The 11,825-nt window shown below is 32.7% G+C and overlaps 1 long non-coding RNA gene across 1 annotated transcript; it reads right to left on the minus strand.

Annotated features, from left to right (window-relative positions):
- Nucleotides 1–11,197: 11,197 nt before the first annotated feature.
- On the minus strand, nt 11,198–11,825 carry LOC136835348 (uncharacterized). Its single transcript, XR_010852112.1, has 3 exons — nt 11,779–11,825; nt 11,447–11,499; nt 11,198–11,285 (listed from the first exon to the last, which is right to left on the minus strand). It is a non-coding gene; the product is annotated as an uncharacterized lncRNA (long non-coding RNA).

The raw sequence follows: 11,825 nt of genomic DNA on the forward strand, positions 1-11,825 counted from the left end.
ATTTTGCAAATGTACAGTACATCAAAGCGAATTTACTGCTGGAATTCTGTAAGATATTTTAAAAGGTATTTAGAAACCCATGGTTTTAGTTTTCTTCGTATTTTTGTACTAAGCTTTCCGGAAGTGCAGAATGAAGAATCCGAATTCAGATTCATATTTGGACCAAAAATATTAAACGAGAAATAAAAAAAATAGAAATTGGAGAACAAACATATCTAAGAAATCCCCATCCATTTCCGGAGCGTCTTGTCCCCTCTTCAGTGTGGAGACACTATGTGTATATCTCTTGAACACATTTGCTCTCCAATTTGTGGTTTTTTTAAGTTTCAAAGCTGCACACTGATATCTGTTATCAACAACAAACACGAGGTTCCATCGGCGAGGCACCAACTTCAAGATGAAACGGATCAAAATCATTTCTTTGTAAATGTTTTTGACGTTAGATTTCGACCATAAATAGATACGAAATTATTTTGACAGTTATTATCCAATAATAAAAAAAAATGAGAAGGCTCATTGTCACCTTCAGCCAGTGAACAAAACTCCACTATTCATGCTTAAAGGTATAATAAAATCCAATTACTGTAAAAAGTTTAAGATCATCTGAACAGAAACCTTTTCTGATGTTATTATTACAGATCTGTAGACTTAGGGTATTATTACAACCAGACCTCTTTCAATACATTACGTTATTGGGGCGGGATACATTTTTCAATAAAACTAAATATATTAGATATTTTGGAGATGAATTAAGTTTTCCCTCAAGCCATAATAATACGGATGCATACAACACAAAACGAATTGTGATATTGGAAAAGTGTTTTTCTTATCATTCCCAGTTTACAGAGTAACATCAAGCAGAGGAATCTTGAACTGCGAAGCAGAATGATTTATTATATGGCTTATGCTAAAATAACAATAATAATTTATTATTATTATTATTATTATTATTATTATTATTATTATTATTTACTTTTTCTCCTGAGAATATAAGAAACTGCACGGATTCAATCCTCGAATTTTAAACAAAATTCACCTCGCAAAAACACCTTAATGAACCTTTAATTTACAATAGAGAAAGCATGGAACGGGAGGCAATTTTTTTTGAAGTGGAAATTTTAATGGAAAAATATTGATTTACCAGCAACGCAGATTTTAGAGCGAGAGCAGAGTGCGTATTTTATACGATTCTGAAAATTAGATTATATACCTGATGCCTGAATGACATTCACACTTAACAGGCAAAATACTTCAGGGCAAATTATTTTGAAATATCTTTTAATTAACACTACTTCATTCAACTTTTAATATGAAATAAAAATCTTTTATTTTTTCCGAATTCCTTTATGTCAAATTTTGTTGAAAATTCGTTTCGTTATTTTAAAAATCGCTCACTTTTCAAAGATAATTTATATTAAATTTTTAGCCATGACAATATTCTAAGAAAATAAAGCATTATCTTTGCTCAGAAAATGGTCTAATTTTGATGGTTACCCATCTAATGCCTGATTTCTTCTTCCTACATTATACATGAATTCATTGTTTCCTGAGCAGGAAAATTTCATTGCATTATCAATAACCTTCAATTTGGGAACAGATATTGAAGTTGACAGTATTACACTTCAGCTGTTAATTCCAAGTCTGGACGTGTATCCGGATTATGAACGTTAAAATCAGTGCATGCATGATTCCAGAAAGGAGGCGCTACTTTATTATATAAATATATTTGACGTTAAAAGTATACCTTAGTTTTACCAGACCACTGAGCTGGATTAACGGCCTCCTGAGCTGGCCCGAAAGTTGACGCATTTCTGCGTGGCTAAGAAACCAGTGGTTACTTAGCAACGGGACCTAACAGCTTATTGTAGAATTCCTGAACCACATTATAGCGGAGAAATGAATTTCTATCATCAGAAATAAATTCCTCTCTTCATCAGGCCGGTTGAGACTCGGGCCTAGCGAGTGCTAGTCCACAGCTCTACCGACTTTCCCAACGAAGAGCTCATTTAAATTTCGACCATGAATAGCTACGAAATTATTTTGAATTAGAATTTTGAGGAATAACGCTGTTGATTTTGGTTTGGCATATACTTCGTAATCAACACGGGATCTCTCTCTCTCTCTCTCTCTCTCTCTCTCTCTCTCTCTTACACACAGAGAAGAGACGGAGAGCTATTGAACACCTTTTGTTATTATCTCTAAAAATTCTCTCTTGCTTCTATCAAATTTTCCTCGAGCCTCTTGCAAGTCTCTGTATCTTTTACCAACTCCCGGCATTATGGTACGAAAGAGATGGCGTGTAATTCTTCGTAAGCAATCGTACCTAAATACACGTTCACTGTAAAGGATACTTATGCATATGAAAAGCTCAAGAATTTATGCCATGGCCTCTAGCGCACGTTTAATGCGGTTGACGAGCGAACTGTCGTACACGGCAGCAAAAAAAGATAGAATCACTGAATACTCGTATGAACGAATGAAATTATGAATCGAGTGTGTATAGTAGCCTCGAGAAAGGGACGTGGCAGAGAAGGCGTCCCTCTTAGTAAACTTAGATCCTTCATATGATGTCCAAGAACTGGGACCAGTTTTCTTCCTTTTTCTGTTCATTTTTTTTTTTTTTTGGCAAACTCATTGAGGTTTTATGCATTAATACTATTATAGGACAAATGAAATGAAAAACAGTTGATTGATTGATCTTGACAACTGCCAATATTATTATTGTTATTGCTATGGAATGTTTTATAATTAATACCTTTCAGTTTGGCAAGTTTGAATTGGAAATTTATCCTAACCTTCTTCTTCTTCTTCTTCTTCTTCTTCTTCTTCTTCTTCTTCTTCTTATTATTATTATTATTATTATTATTATTATTATTATTATTATTATTATTATTATTATTATGGCTGATTTTATAACTAGTCCATTTGTGTCGGCAAGTCTGAAATAGGAAACCTATTTTAACCATCTGTCAAAAATAACTGATCGCTTGAATGAGGCACAATTATGCTTAGCAATATCCTGTATGAATTTTTATATAGGTTACAAGTTTTATTTAACCAAAAGCGTTCTAAAATTACGAAATCCCTTGATCAAAATGTCCACTAACGCTAAAAAAAAAAAATCAGTAAAAGCCACGCTGAATAGAGAGTAATTCTATTACGAATAAAACTCCTGGCCCAGAATGCATAAACATTTTTAGTTAATCATTTTAAAACAATCTATGTTTATCTACTTTCATATCGTAAACCGAAGCAGATTTTATTCTGTTCAGGAGATAATAATAATAATAATAATAATAATAATAATAATAATAATAATAATAATAATATTATTATTATTATTATTATTATTATTATTATTATTATTGTTCAGAAGATTAACCCTATGCATATGGAACAAGCCAACGGGGGCTATTGACTTGAAATTCAAGCTTCCAAAGAATATCAAGGTGTTCATTAGTAAGAAGTAAGAGGAAGTAAAGGGAAATACAGAAAGAAGAGATCTCAATTATTAAAAAAGAAAAATAAAATAATAAATTAATAAATGGATAAAAATATATAAAAATTCCAGGAGAATAGTACCAAGGTTGTAACGCATTTCACAAGCGTATCAGCAGCATTTTGTGCTAAATTGTCAATATCGCTCTTACTAACAAGTTGGCATCTCACTAGGCATTTCAGTGAATTAAGTCCGAGTCATTACAAGAAATATTTTTAGGGAAACTGAATTGCTCCATGGACTCGTCAGATATCAAAAGACTGTTACATAGAAAGAGAGAATGTAGAAAAATCCAGTTAGAAATTGTATCACTTTCTTGGGAAGTTGGTATCCATTTTAAGATGCTACGACGTAAATACGATCAAATTATTGATACTGCGTGGTTCTACTGTCAATTCCACAGGGAAGGAAAACCAGATTCCAAAAAGTATTCCTCAACTGGCGACCAAGGATACTTTATCAAACGCAAGAAAGCGGTGATCCCAATGGGAAACAGGTGTTGCTACTTTTCCGTGTCGAAATTACCTTTGCAATAACTGTCTACAGGAAGGAGTACTATATAAACGGGCAAGCAAGATGGCTGATACTGACTTTGAAACAATTCAATATATTAGAATGAATTCGTCTTGCATAAAAAATTATTTCACGCTTCATAAGTTATCTAAAATACTTTGTTTTGTATATTTTAACTTTTATTGAATTGTTAATATAGGTTGTTAGTAAAGTGCATTGTAAGATGAGCGTCTTCTACTTTTCTATAAGTATATTACTTTGTCTTTGTTGTTTCTCCATTCTTTGAAAAAATTTTCTTAAGAATTAGACAAATGTAGAAGAGGTTTACATTCATTTTTATTTATTTAGAGGTTTGTGATTTTGCTCTTTTTAATGTATCTTGTGTAACCATATGTGTCCATAATTTAACGTGATTTTATGCTTTAGTGTATGTATTTAAGTGTGTGTTCTATTATTGTAATTTGAACAGCCTTTAGATTTTTAATGACTAATGTTTAACGTAATTCAGTTTTAGCTGTTCAGTACTTTTATTAATTTATTTGATTTTCATAGAATTCTGATGATGTGATTATGAATCACGAAATGTAGAAAGCAATAAAGGAAGTGTGAATCTCCAGAGTATTCCTGCCTTCACTACAATTTATGTATGTGTGTCAATCTACCAGATTTATTGTGATATATATATATATATATATATATATATATATATATATATATATATATATATATATATATATATATATATATATATAAGAAATATCCATATACGCCTACTAAATTGTTTTAGATTTTACAATCAAATTAACAGTATTTTTGATGACTATAGGCAGAATGTCTTTTGTTCACCAAAACCATTACAAAATTTTTTCGGTGCCAAATACCTGAGGGGTTTTCATTTTTTTAAAGGTTTATTTCGACCTATGGAAAAAAAATTTATTAGTTTTACAAAATGGAAGATAGAAATATATTTTTCATCAAATACAAAATCTGAGCTCTTTGCTCTCAGCTCGAGCCAAGAATTGATACCTAAATCAAGGACCTCAGGTTAACAAAATGCCCAAAAATCCATTAAAATTCTTCCAGCATGAATGAATGGAATCTTATCTCCACAATATCGCTGAACACCTGCCATCAGTATCTAATTTGTAGCTTTTAAAATGACACGTCGAGATGTAAAGGTTACGCGATTAGGACCAGCTGTATAAATAGTGATGTGGACGCAGCGTGTCAACACAGACTCTCGCAGTTCTTCACAAGACGCTCCAGGGTCAACAGATCAGCGCTTTTCCCTCACTCTCGGACCTGTGTTGGTTGATTCCAGGTATCACTTATAGTTCGAGCCTACATATGCTTACTTTTCATGCTCTTTTCTTATTGTTTATGGATAAGCATAGAAGTGACACAGAGTAACTTTCGATGTATAGAGAATATGCGATTAATGAAAATGCTTTCAGTTTGTTTATTAATATAGATGTTATATTATATATATATATATATATATATATATATATATATATATATATATAATATATATATATATATATATATATATTATATATTATATATATTTATGTATATATATATATATATATTGTGTGTGTTTCTTTTGTATGTTATATATATGTGTGTGTTTTGGGTTTAGAGAACCTTCTTAATAACCTATATACTTCTGTCTCACAGATGTGTAATGCATAGAAAAATTATCTGAGAATTTCTTCGCATTGTTTCAGTTTTACAAGAAGAATGATGTCACGACTCTTCCTGAATTTCCTTCCTGTTTGCTGTGAGTAATTGTGTCTTCCTACTTCCTCCTTTTTCTGACGTTTGAAAATAGATTTTTCGTACAAAAATATTTTGCGATCTGTTCTTTTATCATCACATTTTTTTGTTGTCACCACTGGCTGCAAATAGTTCCGAATTTTCTCGTAATGCATTATTTTATAACGTAAAAGACAATGACATTATAAAGATATTATGACCATAAAATAAGTAAAACACGTCAATTACTTGTTCGAAAAATAGTGAAAAAGTAAAAATCTTTAAGATTATGAGAAGTTAGACCTTGACCAAAATCCCGTCATGTCAGCAAAGATTGACATTTGAAGATCCTTCCAGGTCTTGACCTTTTGCTGGGTCCAGGGACGCAAAGCTGAATCTCCTTTGAAATTTGATATTTCGTAAGTAGCAAGATGGTTTCAGTTAAGATTTGTAAGATTTTTAAAGTATCAACCTAATTCTTTACATTGGCTTTCACTGGTCAGCTTTTATTGCAGTGAGAGAAACTCTGTTCGTCAGCCCAAACCGTAATTTTTTTGCAAATGGATTCCTTTGTTTGTTTTTATAAAGAAATCTTCACAAATTTTTCCCTCGGATAACAATCACGTGATTCGTCTTTGGTTTTCAATGCTGACGCCAACTATTTCAATAGAATTCTATAAAATAAAACGGAAAGATTTAACAAAATGTTTACAAGGCGGAGTGTGTCTTAATCATGGATACATCTCCAATATCCGGAACATCTGAATCCGATATTTACGTTCAAAGTTTCTTGTCTTTTGGATGAACTAAATAGAGACATTATCTCGACAGAGCAAAACCACAGCTGAAAGAGAGATGACCAAGCCAGAAACACGAGAGCCTGAGGTGCCACCTTGCCATGCAATTGGCCCCTGGGCTGGAGAAGAGGAATTTGATGAGTTTTGCAATAGCAGCTGTCTTCAAGAGGTGGAACCTTTCTGCCCTTTCTTCATGTGTTATTGTGAATAGGAAGACCGAGGCTTTGGCACAGATGGAATGGGATGCTAAATGCATCCCATTTCACGTTTGGAATTCAGTTGCTGATTTCAGTTGAGACATTAAAGGGAAATTTGTTACACAGAATGATTGTCAAAGATTTCAAAGCTATGATTCTACGTAATTCATTAAGTATAGGTAGACTGCAATATTGAAAATTATAAATGTTTTTCACAGTTGACTGAAATAAAGAAAAGCATTCATTAAAAAGAGTTGTAGAATATTTAGCTATATCCAATCTTGGTAAAGGTAGATAATTTCAATCTTTAATTAGTCATTTACCAGCAAACCAGATACAATTTCTGTCATTCTTTTTAGCAACAAACATTCCACCTGAATGAGACCATGCACCAATATTTTCACGTTAAAAATGGATTGACATTTCTCTGCCTTTTTGCTAATTATGTTTACAAATAAGCACATTGTATCCACATCAAAAGTTGTTTTTGCTTGTCGTAACCTGATGCAATTCTTATGCTTGCAAAACAGTTTATGAATTGTATAATGCTACGTACTGTTTATCATATTTTATTTACATGATTTTTCTTTGTCAATAATGATGAAATAACATTATTCAGTCAATAAAGACGAGATGCACCAGCCAATCTCTTGTTTTATTCTGTTTGTATTTATATACTGATTTTATTTGTACAATGGACCTTGCCTCTTTTAGAGAAAAAATGGATTAATGGGATGTTATATTCAATGAAATCTCGTCAAATGAAAGACTAATATATATACAAAATATACAACTCTTTTCTATTTTTGAAGACTGGCAAACTCTCTCCCGCTTTGAATAGGGACAATTCTAGTTTTGTTTGACAGAAAATGCCTCAATTTCTACCAAAGAATAGAATCTAATCTTGAATATAGAGGAAAGAGACCGACAAAAATGTTTACAGAAATATTTTTAATTAATTGGCTGATCATAATTTGTATCGACTTCATACATTTGGATTCTGGATATAACGTTGTTCCGCTTGGCTCCATTTAACTGCGAATAAAACAAGCAAAATTAACTATTTTTCAAAATATCTTTTTATTCATCATTTACTGTTTTATTTTATCATTATTATTATTATTCAGAAGATGAACCTTATTCATTGGAAGAAGCCCATTAGTATTGACTTGAAATTACTTTAATATGATTTTCATTAGACATTAGAATAATGGGAAATACACCAAAAAAGGAGATAGTTATTAGAAAAAAGATAAATTAACAAATAAATAAATATAAATAAATAAATAAAAATTGTAAGTAAAGTTCTTTGATTAAAATACAAGAACTTTATTAGAATAGCAATTAGCTGCTGAAAATCTTCCTTGAATATCTGGAAAAGTTCCAATTGCGCATCCTGAAGGGAGGCAGCTCACCTGAAGAGATTTGAAGAGATAATGGAATCTTTAATGCAAAATACATCAGATTTAATTTTATTTTTTGACAATGATTACACTACAGCACTTGAATATATCGATTGCTAATGGTACTTCAAGAATTGATTGGAAAAACTTCCAGTTGTTTTTGGTATGAGATACAAAAGTGAAGATGCAAACTGATTAAGTCAAGAGAATAGAATCCAGAGGAAAGAAGCTGGTTTGATTTTAATTTGGAGGTCCGATAGATGGCAGCTCCAGCTTGCTGTTTTTACTGCCTGTGGTACTCTGCGTCAACGATCTGGGAGGAAGTAGTAGGTATACGTATTGAATTTTTATTAATGCTATACATTTTCATATGATTTTTTCTATAGTCACTCTTGAACAAATGTGTTATGTCAATTTATACGTTACATAGAAATAAAGACGTTCACTTTTAACACTGAAAATATAGTCTTCGCATTGACTGAGTTTTTGGTCCTTTGTGATAATGGTCTTTTAAGATGAGCAGGATTTTCAGGCCTCACTTTTTTGAGCAGGAGAAAGCCGGCTCTTTTACTCTTATCTACACTAAACAGCATGTTGGAATTTACATCGTAATCTTCACTGAAAAATACAAGTTGAGTTAACAGAAGGAATGGACAATGGCTGACGTAACAATACTAATACATAAGACTAACAAAATAAGTTATAACAGGCAAATTTACGAATATTGAGCTCTGGAAATGTAAGCATTACCCTATTTATTAACTGGGATTTTATCATAGAATATTTTCATGAAGTAGCTTTAACTGTGGTTTCTATATTTATTAATATACATAGTAACTACTTGCAAATAAATTCTGTCAAATGGTTATGAGCTCTAGAACTATTATTTGAGGATTAAAAGGAGCCTCTTTAATCATTTAGCAAGTTTTACTGTGGTTACTATAGTATTAATTACATTAATGACACTAACATTAAAACACACACAGAGTAATTACAGACACACACACACACACTACACAGAGGGAGAGAGAGAGAGAGAGAGAGAGAGAGAGAGAGAGAGAGAGAGAGAGAGAGAGAGAGAAGAGACTTACATTCCAGAAATTATGGCTTATACAGTGGGGGATTCAGAATGAGATAATACCTGGCACATGATTTATACATGTTTTGAGGTTTATAGTTCGCATAAATTGTCAGCAAGAGTGTGATTTGAACATCGAATTCCTCCATTTCCTCCGAATTCCGATTTCGGCAGTGGGTCCTTTGTGTTCCCAAGAGCAAAGCCTCATTTTACGGATTTTATCTCTTACTTAACTTAAAGGCAAGTATATCACTTCATTCACACTTTGCTATTCAACGATTCAGATTATTTGTTTATTGCATTCTCTTGGTATGAATGTAGTTTCATCTCTGATAATTGAGTGATTCCATCTTTTACCCTCCGTGGTATGAACTCTCACCCATGATTCAGTGTTTTCCTGGGCTAATGCTTTGTGTTTGTGCCTTAGTTTAGCTCTAGAGTTCCCTTACTTCCTCCTGGTTAATTTAGGTGAGTGGTGAATGGTGAACATTTTTCCATTTACAGCTCCATTTCCTGTAGGTACAAAATCATTTGATGTTAAAGGACCCATACTTTCTCAGCCTCAGCCGCTGGAATTGCTCAAAATGCTTTAGAAGGGTGCATGAAAGCCCACATTTTTTCCACTGAAAACAAGAAGGCAATCTTCCTAATCTTAGTATGGTAAAAGATCTTAGTCTGTGAAATGCCTTAACCACTTACTAAGGATTATGGAATTTATTCCTTAAGTCCAGTTTTACACTTCCATTCCTTTTCCTTCAGAGACAGACGAGGCCCTTATCAGTAATAAACCTCATCATATTTAGAACTTCATAGATTGATTACAGCATCTGCCAGACAAAGGACATTTTGTTACCAAATTTTAATAAAAGAAAGTCCCGGTACCATTATATAATGAAAGTCAATTTGAGAAGCATTTGTAAGCATCTATAAGTTCACTGCTCGAGTCAAGATTGAAACGGATAGATTGTGAAGGACCTAAGAGACCGCCTCGCATCCATTAGACAGTGAGCTTGAGCAGATCCTGTTTTCTCTTTGGAACTTGATTTGGGAATTTATAGTCAGTTCCTGTTGCATTACACTGTTTTGCATAAGAGGCCAACAAAATTTTAATTGTAAGTTATCTTTCGTCACAACTAACATAAGCTTAGAAATATAATTAATATATTTTTTGTAATCAAACAAGAGATTGTGTTGCATTCAGTCTTTATTAATTAATAATAAATATTTTATTACCTAAAAAAAATCCAAAAGAATACAATAATTATCCACTGAAAAAAATGATATGCATCGTTTCTCAAACATTGAAAATCATTTTATGACAGGTTCCTAAATTCACTAATTTTATATTATTGTGCCCATATAGAATTAATTACAAGTTAAAAACATAGCATTTCAATCTATTTAACAAATAGAAATTTTTCAAAAAAATTTGCTCATTTAGAATTACATTCAAAATAAAAACAGTCTTCAACCTCTTGACACGAGAATAACTTCATAAGGTCTGATTGGATGAAGTGGTCAGTTGCCAAAAATCTCTGATCCTTTTTGAAGTTTATGTTGCAACTGCAAGAGTGAAATCCGAAGCAGACGTTCTAGTAATAGTAACACCTGCAATAGTGGACGGGGCAGTACGGAGGAATATGAAAGCAATTATAGTTGCACCAATCAAACATTCAACATCCGGGTCATGTACCAGATGCCAACGGCCCAGCAGTAACCACGTCATAAGTAAAATGGTACCTGTCAAAGGAACAACATCTTTAGGGACACCTTTACATACGAGTTGTTTTTCCTTGGCATCTTTGGAAGTACTGAGATCAACTGTTAGTGATTACCAGACCTCAAACCTTTGCACCTTCAATTTGTTTATGAAAGTGGTTGTATAAAAACTTATGGTAATTTCATTGTAATATTTTTTTAAAGCAACTCCATATGAAAGTGACTTTTCACTTACCTGTTTTCCTGAGGGGCATTCTCCTCAACGGCACTCTTCAAAGGAGCGTCAACTTCGCGTCCGTGGGCCCAGCAAATGCCCAACACCTGTCAGGTATGAAAAGTGAATTAAACACCTGTCAGGTAAGAGTGGCGAAAATTTGCTCAGAAATGTTGTCAGGTGCCAATTATGCCCTAATGGATATATGACAGAGAAAAATCTTTTGCAGTGTACTTTGGAAACATAATTCTATGACAGAAATACCCACAGCGACCAGAAAGACCTTGACGAAGATTCTCAACATCTTTCCACCTGAAGCAACTGAAAAGTAAATGGAAGTTTAGTTTAATAATACACCAGAGAACAGAATAGAAATGGGTTACAGAGAGGGGTTACAGTTATACGTATAAACTTTGATATATTAGCCTATATACCTAACACCAATACATAAACTCCTTCCCAAATGTGAATGTATTTTTTTTACTGTGATCTAACAGAGTTCTATGAAGTTTTAAAGGCCCATGGGTTCACTATTTGCACGAAAAAACAATAATTTTTCATTGAGAAAACTACTAAGAAATATTTGTCCAGATGTGATACCTAAACGCCGCAAGAGTCAGAGAGCAGAAAAGGTGCTAGGTTGACTT

The sequence above is a fragment of the Macrobrachium rosenbergii genome, chromosome 55 (genome assembly GCF_040412425.1).
Source record: "Macrobrachium rosenbergii isolate ZJJX-2024 chromosome 55, ASM4041242v1, whole genome shotgun sequence".
Classification (NCBI taxonomy): domain Eukaryota; kingdom Metazoa; phylum Arthropoda; class Malacostraca; order Decapoda; family Palaemonidae; genus Macrobrachium; species Macrobrachium rosenbergii.